Consider the following 15490-nt stretch of genomic DNA (forward strand, 5'->3'; position numbering starts at 1 on the left):
ACTGACAAGGACAAATGGGTCAAAGCAATGAACCTAGAAATGGAGTCGATGTACTTCAATTCCGTTTGGGAACTTGTAGATCAACTTGACGGGGCAAAACCAATAGGGTGCAAATGGATCTACAAGCGAAAACGAGACGCCGAAGGAAAGGTACAGACCTATAAGGCGAGACTTGTGGCAAAAGGCTACACACAAAGGGAAGGGGTGGATTATGAAGAAACCTTTTCCCCTGTAGCTATGCTTAAGTCTATTAGAATACTTTTGTCCATTGCCACATATTATGACTATGAGATATGGCAAATGGACGTCAAGACTGCTTTTCTGAATGGCAATCTTGAAGAAATTATTTATATGTCTCAACCCGAAGGGTTTATAGAACAAGGTCAAGAGCAAAAGGTTTGCAAGCTTAAACGGTCCATATATGGACTCAAACAAGCATCTCGATCTTGGAACATAAGGTTCGATACTGAGATCAAATCTTATGGTTCTGACTAAAACGTTGATGAGCCTTGTGTATACAAGAATATCGTCAACAACACCGTAGCCTTCTTAGTGTTGTACGTGGATGATATCCTACTCATTGGGAATGATGTAGAATACCTCACTGACATAAAAAAGTGGCTAGCGACTGAGTTCCAAATGAAAGATTTGGGAGAAGCTCAGTATGTTCTTGGCATCCAAATTCTAAGGGATCACAAGAACAGAACGTTACCCTGTCTCAAGCAACTTATATCGACAAGATGCTTGTTCGATATTCGATACAGAATTCCAAGAAAGGTTTGTTACCCTTCAGGCATGGAATTCATTTGTGTAAGGAACAATGTCCTAAGACACCTCAAGAAGTTGAGGATATGAGACGTATACCCTATGCTTCAGTAGTGGGAAGCCTGATGTACGCTATGCTGTGCACTAGGCCAGACATTTGCTATGCGGTAGGGATAGTCAGTAGGTACCAATCCAACCCAGGATATGATCACTGGACTGCTGTTAAGGGAATCCTCAAGTATCTTAGGAGAACGAGGGACTACAAACTCGTGTATGGCGCTAAGGATTTGATCCTTACAGGATACACTGACTCTGACTTCCAAACAGACAAGGATTCAAGGAAATTCACGTCGGGGTCAGTATTCATTCTTAACGGAGGAGCGGTAGTTTGGTGAAGCATCAAACAAGGATGCATTGCAGACTCCACGATGGAGGCTGAGTATGTTGCAGCTTCTGAAGCAGCAAAAGAGGCGGTTTGGTTTAGAAAGTTCTTGACAGATTTGGACGTCGTTCCAAACGTGAACTTGCCTAGCGAGGAGATGTGATTGTCACGAAGATCGCTACAGAGCACAATATTGCTGATCCTTTTACAAAGGCACTCACGGCTAAAGTGTTTGAGGGCCATCTAGAAAGTCTAGGCTTACGATCTTTTTACAGATAGTCTAGGGCAAGTGGGAGAAATGTAATTGGGTATAGTGTATGCCCTAGTTTATTGTATTTTCCCTTTGCTTTATGATAATGTACACCCCACTCGAGTTTAGTTCAAGTGGGAGTTTGTTGGGTGTGTTGCCCTAAACTCGTAGTTTGTATTTTGTAAAAACAAATGACTATTTAATAAAGTTTTATTCAATAATTTTTTTGTTGAATCATAGCTTTGCATTGTCCAAAATCTAATAAACTAAACATGCAACGTTACTTTTTATGTAATCGGGACAGTATATATACAAGGTATATAGTTGATATACGGGGTATATATTTGATATACCCCTCATATATGAATGGATAATATCCCGTGAATAACCTAAATGGTCTATAGTATATGGATAACGTTGGGTACCTTATCCTGGCAACACTATGGATACGGCCTACTCTGTAAAGGTTACAGACGACTCGATCCAGGTCGTTCGGGTGGAGACATGCGAGTGGGGGTATCCTGTACAATAAGTTTGTATAAGACCGGACCGCGAAATAGGCAATCTTTACGTGTAATACCGTTAACTAATAGATTGCTATTTCTTAGGATGACCAAGCAACTCATTCTCAATCCTGAGTGAGTTATGGACTCCTGCCCGTGAGGGCTCGTCTTTTGATCTATATAGGTGAGAGTGGCCCGAGTCGCCGACTCAACATTCCTACCATTTTGGGGACGAGACCGAGTGAGAAGCTGGGAACATAACTTCACAAGATGGAATTCACTCCTCCCCGATTTTAGGGGAGTAGATGAGTGTTCCCTTAAATGCTGACTCCGGGACTTGAACAAGGGGCCCCACCCTCTCATTGGCCGAGAGGGACTTCCGGTTATTGGTTGGACCATAACCGGGTTGTTCATTAGAGGAGCAGTGGTGTTTAAGGAGTAAGATGTAACTCAGAGGTAAAATGGTAATTTGACCGAACTTGAGTTACGAACACTCGTGAAGGATTGACTCGTCATTAATGGTCATATATCCATGGACACGAAAACATTCTGCAGTGAGAAGAGTTCAATTGCAGGTCTTTAGTGGAATGACCCGTAGTTAACGAATCTAGATTAACTCGATCAATGAGTTTGACCAATTAATCTTGCATCGTTGGAGCTTCGGATCTATAGGTCCATTAGGTCCCCTTGCTAGCTCATAACGGGTAAAACGAGGATCAAGTTTTTGGAAGAATTTGAATTGTTCAAATTACTTAAGGGATTATATGTATATTGATACATTATAATATATAGTTAATTGTGAATTAAAACTATATATTATGTGAGATATTATTTGAATTTGAATAAAGTTAATATGAATAAGATTCATATTAAAACTATAGGTTAAAAATAATGTGCATAAGATGTACATTAAAACTATAGCTTATACGAGAGTAATGTTTTAGAATATGATTCTAATTTTATAATAAATAATTAAGTGTTAATTATTTATGTGTATACACATTTATTAATTATTAATTATTATACATATTTTTAATTATTATTATATATTATAAATATATATATATATATTAATATTAAATCCCCTGCAAAATTGCACGGGAGTGGGGGCGTTGCTGTGACGTGGGGAGTTACCCCACGTCACTTTTCTTCTTCTTCAATGGTTGAAGAAAACAGAACACTACAGTGAAAAAATAAGCATCCCTACATATCTCTCAAGAAGCTAAATCTCTCCCTCTCGTTCCAAATTTTTGCTCCCACCAGCACGATCCCGAGACCCAATAGGATAGTGAGGAAGAAATAGTGGTGGTGTTCGAGGAAAACTAGTTGAAGAAACGTTCTTCAAAGGTAAAGTTTTCTCTGTATTTTTCTTCTGTAAAATTCAGTTTTGTATCCCAAAAATCAGCAACGAAAATTTGTTTCCGCTCCGGGATTAACATCCCTTCATACTTGTGGAGTAGTTATCGCTTCGGATTCTCTGTGTGTCCTGGTAGTGTACCTTGTGGTCTAGACTTTTTGTCATTTGCTATCTGCCCCACTATCCAAGCTTCTTATTGCAGCATCAGTTCTTGTTATGAATTATTTCATCATGGCTTCCAAACTTATATTGCTACGACTTTGCTGAGTGTTATTTCGAGCTCTTTGTTAATTATACTGTTGTGGTGGCAACGCAGGTTGCGTAGGGAAACCATGAGAAGTGTAGTTTTGCCTTTATTGTTGAGCGGGTGCTTGCGCACTATTACTAGTTACTCCTTCGTTACTCCAAGAGAAATTGGGATGGTGCCTCCAACCAGGGTTATTGGTATTGGAATACGGAGGGCATCTTGACCTACATATAAAATAGATACTGGATTAGCTGGACAGTTCTCATACAAGTGGTTATCACCACAATAAACACAAGATATATCTGAAATTTGTAAAACAGAAGAGGGTTCAAGAATCGTCGCTGAAGTGACGGTTTTGGTCTCCTTCTCCATTGTCCGCTGTTTTAACATCTGGTTCATAGCCGCTATTTGGGCTTGCATTGAGCGTATTGTGTCTAACTCAATGATTCTGGCTGATACTTGCTTCTTTGGCAATGACCTTCATATTTCTCCTCGGTCATTAATGTCTGTCATCTTGTTCAAAATATCAACAATCTCATTTACCGACTTTTCTAACAATGAGCAATTGGATGTTGTGTTCAACATCATTCTTGATGAACAATCCAATCCTCTAAAGAACTATTCTATCTGCACACATGCAGGTAACCCAAGGCTTGGGCATCTTCTGAGTAACTCTTTAAAACGCTCCCAAGCTTCTTGAACTGTTTCATTCTCCTTTTGTTGAAAAGACACGATGTCTTCTCGAAGGTTTGCGTTCCTGGTAAAAGTATGGTACTTTGCCAAAAATTTCTCCTTCAGTTCGGCCCACGTGGTGATAGAATTTTGTTCTAGCGCATTTAGCCAAGTCCTTGCACCGTCCCTGAGAGAAAAATGAAACATTTTTAGTCTTAGTGCATCCTTAAAAACAATAGGAAGTTGAAATGCATTAGCTATTTCGATATAAAATTTGAGATGGAAGTAAGGATCTTCGTTAGTCAATCTTCCGAACTGGCCCATCATCTGCAACATCTGGAACATGACTGGCTTAAGCTCGAACTGTGCGGCTTGGGGTAAAGGATTACTTATCCTTGAATTTAAGTTGTGGAACGCATGAGTGACATAGTTCCGTATCACTACATCTCGATTATCTGCTAAAAGGATCGGATTAGGCACTTCTCTACTCGGTCTGTTGCTCCTTCACCTGCAATATCTCCGCTCACAAGTGGATCTTGTGGATTTGGAGGATCTTGTGGATTTATATTAATCTCGATGGTCTCTTCTTCAACTTCTTTCTCTTTTTTATTTTCTCTTTCTTTTCTCAAACTCTGCTCACGCCTTATCCTTTAAGGATTCTTTCAATCTCTGGTCAACTAACCAGACCCTGTGCTCATACACGCTCCCTTAGAGGTTAGATGTAACAATTAAGTTCAATGACAGAGGTATGCAACAATAACACATGAAAAAATTCACTAAAAAGAATATGATTTTGAAAAATAAGTCCCCGGCAACGATGCCAAAAACTTGTTGGGACTTTCTCTACCTTCAAAAAGATTAGAGACTCGTTCAAGCGCACATGGTCACAAGTAATACTTGGAAGTAGTCCAAGGTCAAATCCTAAGGGACTTGTTGCTTTTCAAAATCAAGTAATGATGTGAAATGGTTGAAATATGCAATTGTGATTTAGGAAGAGAATAGTGATGAAATGTTGTTGTTTGGGGTTTTAAATAACAAGCAATTTAATAAAACTCAACCTCTTTGTTTTCTACCTTAGTTTTGATGCAAAACATGCAAAACACACTTTGTTGGGAAAATGCAGCACGTGCAATTCTAGCTTTTCTTGGGAAACTGAGTTCTACTCTTTCACTACCACTTTTCGTTGCTGTAGAGGCTAGGGTAACCTACAATCATATGTCTATGTTTGATTACAAGCCTACGGAATATTTATCAACTCATTTGCTTTAAAGGTCAGAGGGCCTATGTCTAGGACCATATTTTATGCGCTTATGTTAAGTCACATCCCATATTGGTTTCCTATAATTTTACCTAACTCACCCTTCTCGAGGATGAGCTCTAGTGTATATATCAAGTTCCCACTAGCCAAATGGAAAAAAGATGCAAGAAAGTGCCATGTGCAATTCTGGGCAAATCCCGAGCGTGACGAAATCAAATCATTTTGACTAAGGCATAAAGGAAAGAAAATGCACGTAAACATAAAGGAAGTATTTTTCATTGAATTAAAACGAATAAGCGAGTTATACAATGAGTTCTAGCTTGACCCTCTTCTCTCTCGAGTGTAAGGAGAGTGTAAACTCGCTAAAGAACTAAAGAAGAACAGAATAAATAAAGAACGAAAGGTAGAACTTGAATTAAAAGCAATACGGTAAGCAAAAGTATGAAAATACAAGAAAATAACAACTAAAATTTGAATTTAATGATTAAGAATGAGTTCTACAACGAAAGAGAAAGTAAATGAATTTGAAAATGAGCTTGGAAGAGATGATTTGCTGCTTGAGAGATGAATCTATTATATAGGTCGTTGGAGTTGTTCAACTTCGCACCTTTTTAGGTGGAAATGAGTTGATATACACCTAGCAACTTCAATTTGATTTAGACCCACGGTTACAACTTGATTCAAGCACATGAAAAATGTCATCCTTGCCTCTCATTGATCATAACTCACGTTTTGGCCAAATTGTCCAAAATTGCGCTAGGCACAATTCCTACAAAACAGAAAACTGTTATTTTCTTCCAATTTTAACCTCATTTTCTCATATTTTTCTAAAGTACCATAGTTGACTTTTATGTAGAAATGATCTATGCATGTTCTACTTTAAGAATATGTAATTCGTTTTGGCAAATAATGATGGGAAATGGGTCAAAATCATGGTCAATAGGCGTACCGACACATGTTTCGGCAATAAAAAGTCAACCCTAACACGTGCTTATCAAAAGCAAGCAGTCAAGGTCGCACCTGGCCAACCTTATCGAAACTTTTGAAGTCCTCTGCAAATATCGGATGAAGCTCAATCCGGCCAAGTGTGCCTTTGGAGTTTGATCTGGGAAGTTCCTCGGCTTTATGGTGAACAACTGAGGTATAGAAGCCAACCCCGGAGAAGATAAAGGTTGTGTTCGAGATGCAAGACAAGAACCCTCAAGCAGCTACAATGCCTAAATGGGAGAGTTGCTACTCTGAATAGGTTTGTCTCAAGGTCAAACGACAAGTGCCTCCTCTTTTTCAAAGTATTGAGAAAGAAAGGGTCGTTCGAGTGGACAACCAAGTGTGAGGAAGCTTTTGAATAACTCAAGAACTACCTCTGCTCGGCACCATTACTTGCAAAAACCCATGCGCGGAGACAAACTACATTTGTACTTGGTCGTGTCTGATAACGCAGTCAGCTCGACCCTCATCAAACAAGAGGAAGTGCGCTAGAGTCCAGTTTACTACACAAGTAAAGCCATGACCGAGGCCGAAACCAGGTACCCTCAAATGGAAAAGCTCTCACCCTAGTCACCTCGGTGCTAAGACTGAGGTTGTACTTCCCAGTCCATACCGTGACCGTGCTCACAAACCTGCCATTAAAGCAATCCTTCCACAAGCCAGAGACATCTGGCCGTTTAATGAAATGGGCAGTGGAGATTAGTGAGTATGACATCCAGTTTGAACCTCAAACAATTGTGAAGGGGCAAGCTAATGCTGACTTCATAGCATAACTCACGCCTCCACCTGCCCAAGCTTCCGAGTCTGACTTACCATGGACCATGTACGTGGATGGGTCTTCAAACGAAAGAGGATATGGTGCAGGAGTGCTCCTGTTCGCCCCAGATGGCATACGCTTTGAATATGCTATTTGCTTCAACTTTCATACCTCTAAAACGAGGCCAAGTACGAAGCCCATTTGGTCGGATTGCACATGGCAACGGGATTAGGAGCCATCTATATCAAAATTTTCAACGACTCTCAGTAGATTGTGAATCAAATTAAGGAAGAGTACCAGATAAAAGACCCTCGGATGTAGAAATATTGGGAAAGGTCAGATCGCACCTCGCCATTTCCAGATTTACGAGATCAGTCAGATTCGAGAATTCAAATGCTGATGCCTTGGCCAAGTTGACATCTACCGACGAGATAGATCTAGCGAGGTCAGTCCCGGTAGAAATACTTGATGCTTCTTCCATCTTAGAACCTGACATGATGGAAGTTGATTCCCAACCTCCGTCATGGATGGATCCGATTAGAGAGTTTCTGGCAGGCAACGTGCCAGCGATTCTAAAAGAAGCAAAAAAAATGTCACAGAGAGTAGCTTGGTATGTGTTCCGAGATGGATTTATGTACCGACGTGGTTTCTCCCTACCTCTTCTCAAGTGCATCGCCAAGGAAGACAAAAATTACGTCTTATGAGAAGTTCATGAGGGAGTTTATGGCACCATTCAGGGGTCAAGTCGTTGTCGGCCAAATTTATTCATCAGGATTACTATTGGCCTACGATAGATCAGGATGCGAAGGAATGCGCGAAGATGTGTGATAATTGCAAGCGCTTCGCGAATATCATCCACCAACCCCGCGAGTTTCTGACTCCGATCTCGGCCCCTTGGCCCTGTGCACAATGGGGAGTTGATCTTATCGGGCCTTTGCCATTAGACAAAGGACAGACTAAGTACACAGTCATTGCCATAGATTATTTCACCAAATGGGTCGAGGCTGAGACGCTCTCTACCATCACCGAGGCCAGGGTTACTTCTTTCATTCGGAAAAATATTGTCTGTCGCTTTGGTATACCCAATGCCATAGTAACAGACAATAGCAAATAGTTCGACAACGCAAAATTTAAAAACTTTTGCAAGAAGCTCGGAATCAGTCATCTCTACTCGTCCTCGGCTTACCCCAAATTAAACGAAAAAGTAGAGGCAATCAATAAGATCATTAAGCGCAGTCTCAAGTTAAGGCTAGACACAAGGAAAGGCAGGTGGGCCGAGGAGCTGCCTGAAGTCCTCTGGTCCTATCGAACTACCCTAACAAGAATCCACGGGCGAAACACCCTTCTTTATGGCTTTCGGTTTCGAGGTCGTAGTGCCGGTGGAGATCGGTATGCCCACTGAAAGAGTTGACTACTACGAGCAAGCAAGGAACGAGGAAGAGCTGCTACTCAACCTCAACCTACTTGACGAGAAAACAGAAGGGCTCAATTGCATTAGCAGAATATCAAAATCGAATGGCTAGACATTACAACTCCAGAGTCGAACCTCGGAGCTTCCAGGTCGGACACCTAGTACTTCGAAAAGTGCATAAGCATGTCGACACGCTGGAGCCGACTTGTCGTTCAAAGTCAAAGGCGTAGTCCGACCTAGGACATATATGCTGGCTAATCTCGAAGGAAAATCACTCGTGCATCTGTGGAACGCATAACACTTAAAGCGATACTAAAAATGTCGGAATAGTTCAAATATCGATTGAACTTGTCAAATTTTTCAAGGATTACTCCCAATCAAGGTCTCTGTGTTATTTAATTCCATATCTCTTCAAAACTACGAGTTGGAGATGAAATTAAATGGGGGCCAGGTGTGGATTAAAACTTTAGAAAATTTTTCATTTTAACCTGTTAGAACTTACGAGTTCGAGGTGCGACATGTTGAGAATGACAAAAACTCGACTATTGGAACCTACGAATTCGAAGCAAGCGCGTCAAAATACAAAAGTTTAACTTCATTAAAATCCCTAAATGTTCGGGCCGAGATGTATAGACCTCGAGACCCAGTGCATGATAAAAAGAAATTGAAGAAACAAGAAGGAAAGACAGTTATAGGAAATAACGAAAGGAAGAGAGGGAGCCAAGCAGCTGCTTCTGAGGTGCGACCCGAGCTCGCTTTGGGAGGCAAGGATGTAAGGCTCTTGTGAGTCCAGCATCCCAGCTTCTTGGGAAGAAGCCACGCTAGCGGTAGGAAGGCTTGCCCCGTCGACCTCTTGAGACGAAAAGCCTTCACCTCCTTCTTCTTCGACCTCGGCATCAGAGTTGAGGTCTTCCAAGTACTGGTTCACCAAGCTCTGGAGGCTAGGAGTCTCGTTGGGACAAGATGCCAACTTCTTAGCATATCGAAGTTGAATGGGCTCGAGGTCGACCTCAGGGGCCACTTCCTTAATTCCCTTCATCAGAAACCTGAAGTCTGCATTCCTGAAGTCCTTGGCAAACCCATCAAGGTCAGGGTGCTAGTGAAAAGTCTCCTCCAGAAGCACCCCGTTACTGAGTTTGGACTTTTCAAGCTCCAGCTTGGCCACTTCGGCCTGAAGGTCCACATCGCTACGCTCGAGCTGGTCGTTGCACTTCATAAGGGTAAATTTCTCCTTTTCCAAGCCGTTGGCCACGACATGGGTGCACCTGAGAGCCTCCATATGGCAGGTAGCCTCTACCTTGATGCTATTGAACTCGGCCTTATTGGCCTTGGAGGTAGACTTCCACGCTTGAGCTTCGACTCGGGCCTCCTTAAGCTCCTCCTCTAGAGCAGCGGCAGTTTCTAGAGCAGTAGATGAGGCCTCCGAATCCTTTATGGTGAGACGGTCACGGCCCTCCAATTTGGCCTTCACCATGACAGCAGTCTTGCAGGCAGCAGCATGAGCCTAATGGCAAAACTAATAAAACAAGTGGTTAGTTCAAATTTCAATGATGAATGGCATAAAATCAAGACAAACAAATTAGATCTTACCTAGACAGTGTAGTCCAACAATCATTGGATGGACGATCCATGAGTGCTAACGAACTTGGAAGCCCTCCTCCAGCAGTGGTCGAAGCAAGAGCCCGACATCTTCATGGCCCTTTCCTTCACCCCGATGTTTGAAGGTTTGATATTGAACCTCATCTCGATGTCCGAGGTGCCACCCATCCTTGCCGCCGGATCGTGGACTAGTTTTTCAAAGGGGTTAACCCGAGGGTCAGCTAGAACCTGTCCACCACGTCCTTGGAGGATATGCCCTTGCACTTATTCTTCTTCGACTTCTTGGGGGACGTCCGTCCTTGAACCTCCCTGATGGGAGAGACGTGAAGGATCTCTTGATTCTGCCTGGCACTCGAACCCCTCACCCCTTTCAGTGTGGTTGCGTTTTGTTGGATTTCCACCACTTCGACCTTGGTAGGAAGGTCGACCACCACAAGGCTAGGTGCCCCCTTTGAAGCCGAAGCCACCCCCTGGCTAGGACGCTTGTGCTTCACGCCTTGGGAAAATCCACACACTATGGCTACAAAGATGCAAAAAAGAGAATCAAATAAGGAGCAACAGTGAAAACTTTCAAAGTATTCAAGTAAGAGTCCAAGTACGACATACCAAGCTCCGAGTTCGATCTGTGAGTCTTGGGAGAAACGAGCAGCGGGTAATAGTCGAGCAGACCTGATGCTAGGAGAAATTTGTTGGTTAAAAGAGTGCCGATCTTTCGGCCACTATTGAACTCGTCCTTGTAAATCTTCAGGATCTCAAAGGTCGATTGAGAAAGTTGAGGGACAGGTCTGATGGCAACTATTGAGCAAAAGAAAAAGTAGTGGGTTAGAGTACTAACAGGAACAATAAAAAACGAATAGAGACTCTAATTCTTAACTAAGTTCCCAAACGTACAAGCAACGTTGTGGAAAGGCTGGTCAAACTCGTCATTGGCCAACCTTGCTTTAGAGGCGTAAAACCAATTCCTAACCCACTTCTTTATGGAGGTCGGACCCTTGAGGATGCCTCCCGCGCCCTTCCTAGCTCACAAGTAGTACCACCCTGGCTTTCTAGATATTCACTAAACTTCGAAACAAGTCAGAAGTTGGTCGTTCCTAAGAAGATCTAACTCATCTACCTCACGACACCTTAGGCAAAACAATACAGCTAAACTAAAAACAACACCCCAACCATTGTGGGCCATCTGAGTAGGAGCTATCCCAGTTCGAGCTAGGTGACTGGGCGTTTATGCTGAACGCACGCGCTAAGCGTGGTAACAATTATATAGATGCAAGCGCACACCTGTCAGAGTAATATAAAATGGATGGAGTATCCAAGTATCGATCCTCAAGGACTTCTAAACAATTTCCAAACTCTAAAGTTTTGAAGAATAGTGAATGTTGGAATGAGTGATTCTTGTAAAATGGGAAGTGGTCACAAATAATGGTTTGGATTTGGGATTTGGACTTAGAATGATAAAACCTAGCCCGAACTACTTCAAGTTAGCCAACAAAGACTCAAGGACATGCTAAGGACAATATGCTTTTTACTTTAGAAACCAACGACTACGCTTCTCACTTGACTTATGTCTAAGCAAGTTCAAAGTCCTAAGACATTCCCTAATATGTCTATTATGAGATATATCTTAGTTTTAGGATGGAAATAGTCGCAACCTCGGGTTAAGGTCCTATGTCTAGGCTACTTAAGCGGAACCCTTATGTCTAAGGCGCTCCTCTCCTCGGTTTAACCACTCAACAATGCAAATAAGCAACCTTTTCAGTATTGACTTGTTAAGACTTACAGTGGCCTTCTCTAAATCCTAACTTTTTGGGAAAACATGTTGAGCAATGAATGGAAAGCAAAAACACTACTTCTTAGCAACCCTTTTTAGACATAAAAGGCTAACTATCCATAACCGGGCTAGAGACGGGAATTTAGAAAGACATATTGAAGAAAATACAGCAAGTAAAACGGTTGAATGTGGAATGCATGTGTGAAAAACAAAAGTTAACTAACGGAGAGTTTTTATCGGGATTGAGAGCTTCGCCCTTCTCTTTCAAGCAAGGGAGAGTGTCACGTGCTCTTTCCTCCAAAAACACAACTCTCTTAACTAAAAATAAAGTAAAGGCAAAGGGAAGATAAGCAAAGTGCTAGATTTTTATATATTTGAATAAGTAGAAAATGACTAAGTACAAATGGAAACAAAACAAGCTCAATAAAGGAATGTAAAGTGCTCGGGATTTAAAAACAAAAAGTAACTAATGAAAGCAACTCAAAAGTACTTAGAAAGAAACAAAGAAACACTAAAAATGATCAAGAGAAGGAAGCAAGGCTTGATGATTTTGGTGGAGAAGTTGCTGGAATTTATAGCTGTGCAGAATTGGTTAGGTAGGTCCTAAAACGATGGTGAATCACTCATTTCCAACTCTTTTGACTGACCAAATCGTGCTCAAACTGATAGTGGAACACTTCTTCTACACGTATGCATCGGTTGGAACCACCAAAACGCATTGGAAGACGCGTTTCATTAAGGGCAAAGTTGGAAGAAAACCAGTTTTTCTGTAGGCTTCCCAGGCGCCTGGCGCCTCCCATGATGCTTTTTTCGTCTTTTTGCTTCTTTTGATTAATTTGCACTCCCAAATGGTCCTAAAATGTCATAAATACAATATAAGCCAACCACAAACCATAATATATGAATTTTGCATGAATTGGAACTCAAACGATCGAGAAAAATCCGAAACAAAGCTGAAACATTGTAAAAACAGCATCTAAAACCTTCTTTTTACGCATGTAAACAAGCGTAATCACACCCCCAAACTTAACTTTTTGCTTGTCCTCAAGCAAAACTTAGCAACTTTAATCAGCTTTCTAACACATGGACAAGGAAAAGCAAAAGCAACCGAGATGTTCAATCATAAATTGTCTCAGGGAAAAGATGTCAAAGCCTACCATTCTATTGCCTTTGTAAACTTAGTCACTATAAACCAAGTTTGAAATGATAAAAACTTTTTCTTTCAAAATCTTTTTTCTCTTTCAAAAACAGAAAACGTTTTCAAATACCCCTAAGGAATCTGCACACTCCCTCCTTACACTAAGACTTTTACATCTGACAGACCGGCTACTAGCCCCTGAGGTTTCCACACACTAACATCGGTTTCAACCACAGCTACTCGTAGAAAGACTTTGAACTAACAGCTAGGTCATAAAACGACGACAATGAGAAACACGAAGTCACTTATCACCATCTTTACTACTATTTTCAAAGTCAACACCCAACCTAAAACTAAATGGGTGTCTACAGTAGGACTCGGGAATCATAAATACATTTTCTTTAACTCTCATTGTTTTTACCGCTCTTTTCTTTCTAACACGTGTCTTTTCCCCACTCTTATTTTCTCTCAACAAGACTCTTTTTACTCTTTTGCAACTTTTTTTTTCTTTCTTTCTTTCGTTTTTTTTTTAGCTAAGTGCTTTTTCAACATTTTCTTTCTTTCCAACTGACTCTTTTTCAAAAGAAAATAGCATGATTTTTTAAATATAAATAACACCTTATCTTTCTGAAACAACGACTGACACAACGACTGTCCCCCCCCCCCAAACTTAAGAGAGACAGTGTCCTCACTGGGAAAAGACTTTTGCATTGGATGAAAAAGGCTTAACAGTAAAAAGGACAAGGACTTCCTATATAGGGGCAAAGAAAAAGCTTAAAGTCTGTAAAGATCAAAAAGACATAAAAGAAAATGAGTTTATCACATAAACAAAGGAAATAGCTCAAAGCTTAGTCAGGCATAGAACCGAAAACTCAACAATCTCTTATAATCATCATCGACAAGAAATCACATGCACAGCACAGATGCTTCAAAATAGGCATGTGAAAAGCTAAACTAAGGTTAAGTGAAGGCATACTTTAAGTGATCAGAAGATAAACGATACTAATTTATTCATGCTTCAACTGAGCTCGAAACATAATCAATACAAAAAAACATGCGTAGTAATGCTAGAATATGCAAACTACGTCATTAACCAAAAGAAGAAAACACAAAAAATAGCAAAGAAGGAACCTCCCCTTCATGAAGTCGGAGGTTGTGGACTAGGATCAGTGTCAGTGCTGGGAGATGGATGACCAAGGATAGCAACTAGCTGGAGGCCATGAAGGTAAAACCGCAAAATCCAATGAAGCCCTTAAGTTGTAGATATGTTGCACGACTTCTCGAACCTGATCTCGCAGCTGTTGGTTCTCCTCTCGAAGACGACGGATCTCCGATGTAGGAGACATCCCAGTACCTTCCCTTCTTTGTAACGCATGGGCGATAATACGCCGAATATTCTTCTCTTCCACAATTGAGGCATCTCTCTTAATTTGATCCTCAGGGAGCTGTACACCTTGTCGCAAGCATAAAGAAGTGACCAAACGTGGGTGATAAAGCTTACCACGTGTTCGGTGGGCACATTCATGGATACTAGTATTGATCAATTCTCCATAATTCACATCTATGCCCTTTAGCATGGCATAAACCAGCAGTGCCCTATCCTGAGTGACATGCTCATCATGCTCCGTTGGCAGAATTCTGTTTTTGACTATGTATAACCATCCTGCAGCAGTTAGGGAAACATCCTCGGGTTTTAGTCGTACCTTGCCATGAGTAGTCAAATCCCAAGTAGCAGAGGGCTTCCCAACACATTCTAAAGCCTCATCAAGCTGTGCTAGAGTCGGAGTCACTAACATCTTATTGCCCACAGCATCTCTGATATTCTTAATGTTAAAGGTGTAGTTGATCTGAGTGGCATCAAACCGTATTTCCTTCCCGCGCACTATGGCTATATGTGACTGGGGATGGACAGCAGCATAGAACTCTCTGACTAACTCCAAAGCCTCACATTGTATGGGCTGAATGAGTGGTCTCCACTCTTTGTCTCTAGCGGTCTCCCTCCAATCATCAGGCACATCTCCTAGAGTGAGATCGAATCCCAATTCTGTCATAATCTTACGGGATTTCATTAATGAAGTTCGAGTGGCTAAATTTGCCGCGTTCCATTTCGTCTCGACCTCCTCTCCCTCAGACAAGTCTAGTTCAATTGTATCAACCGGCCCAGGTGCCACTACCTTCTTCTTAGCTTCAGCTGCTTTAGCTTTCGCAGCTCTCGTTTTAGGTTCATTCACGGGCACTGTTGGCTTCTTAGCCTGAACTGCACGACGTTTTGAACTCTTTCTCTCCCGCCTCTTGTATTGGAACATTTCCCTTATCGTCTGCGTGTCCTCAAGATCTTCTTCGCTGGTAGGTTCTTGAGTACTATTCTCCCCAACCTTGGATCTACCTGTATCACA

At 41.5% G+C, this 15490-nt stretch overlaps 1 non-coding gene across 1 annotated transcript; it reads left to right on the forward strand.

Moving 5' to 3' along the window:
* Positions 1-4147: 4147 nt before the first annotated feature.
* On the forward strand, positions 4148-4254 carry LOC148212893 (small nucleolar RNA R71). The gene has a single exon (XR_015789554.1). It is a non-coding gene; the product is annotated as a small nucleolar RNA R71 (small nucleolar RNA).
* The last annotated feature ends 11236 nt before the right edge of the window (positions 4255-15490 follow it).

This window comes from Momordica charantia (genome assembly GCF_013281855.1).
Source record: "Momordica charantia cultivar OHB3-1 chromosome 2 unlocalized genomic scaffold, Mcharantia_2.0 BLBB01000002.1, whole genome shotgun sequence".
NCBI lineage: Eukaryota > Viridiplantae > Streptophyta > Magnoliopsida > Cucurbitales > Cucurbitaceae > Momordica > Momordica charantia.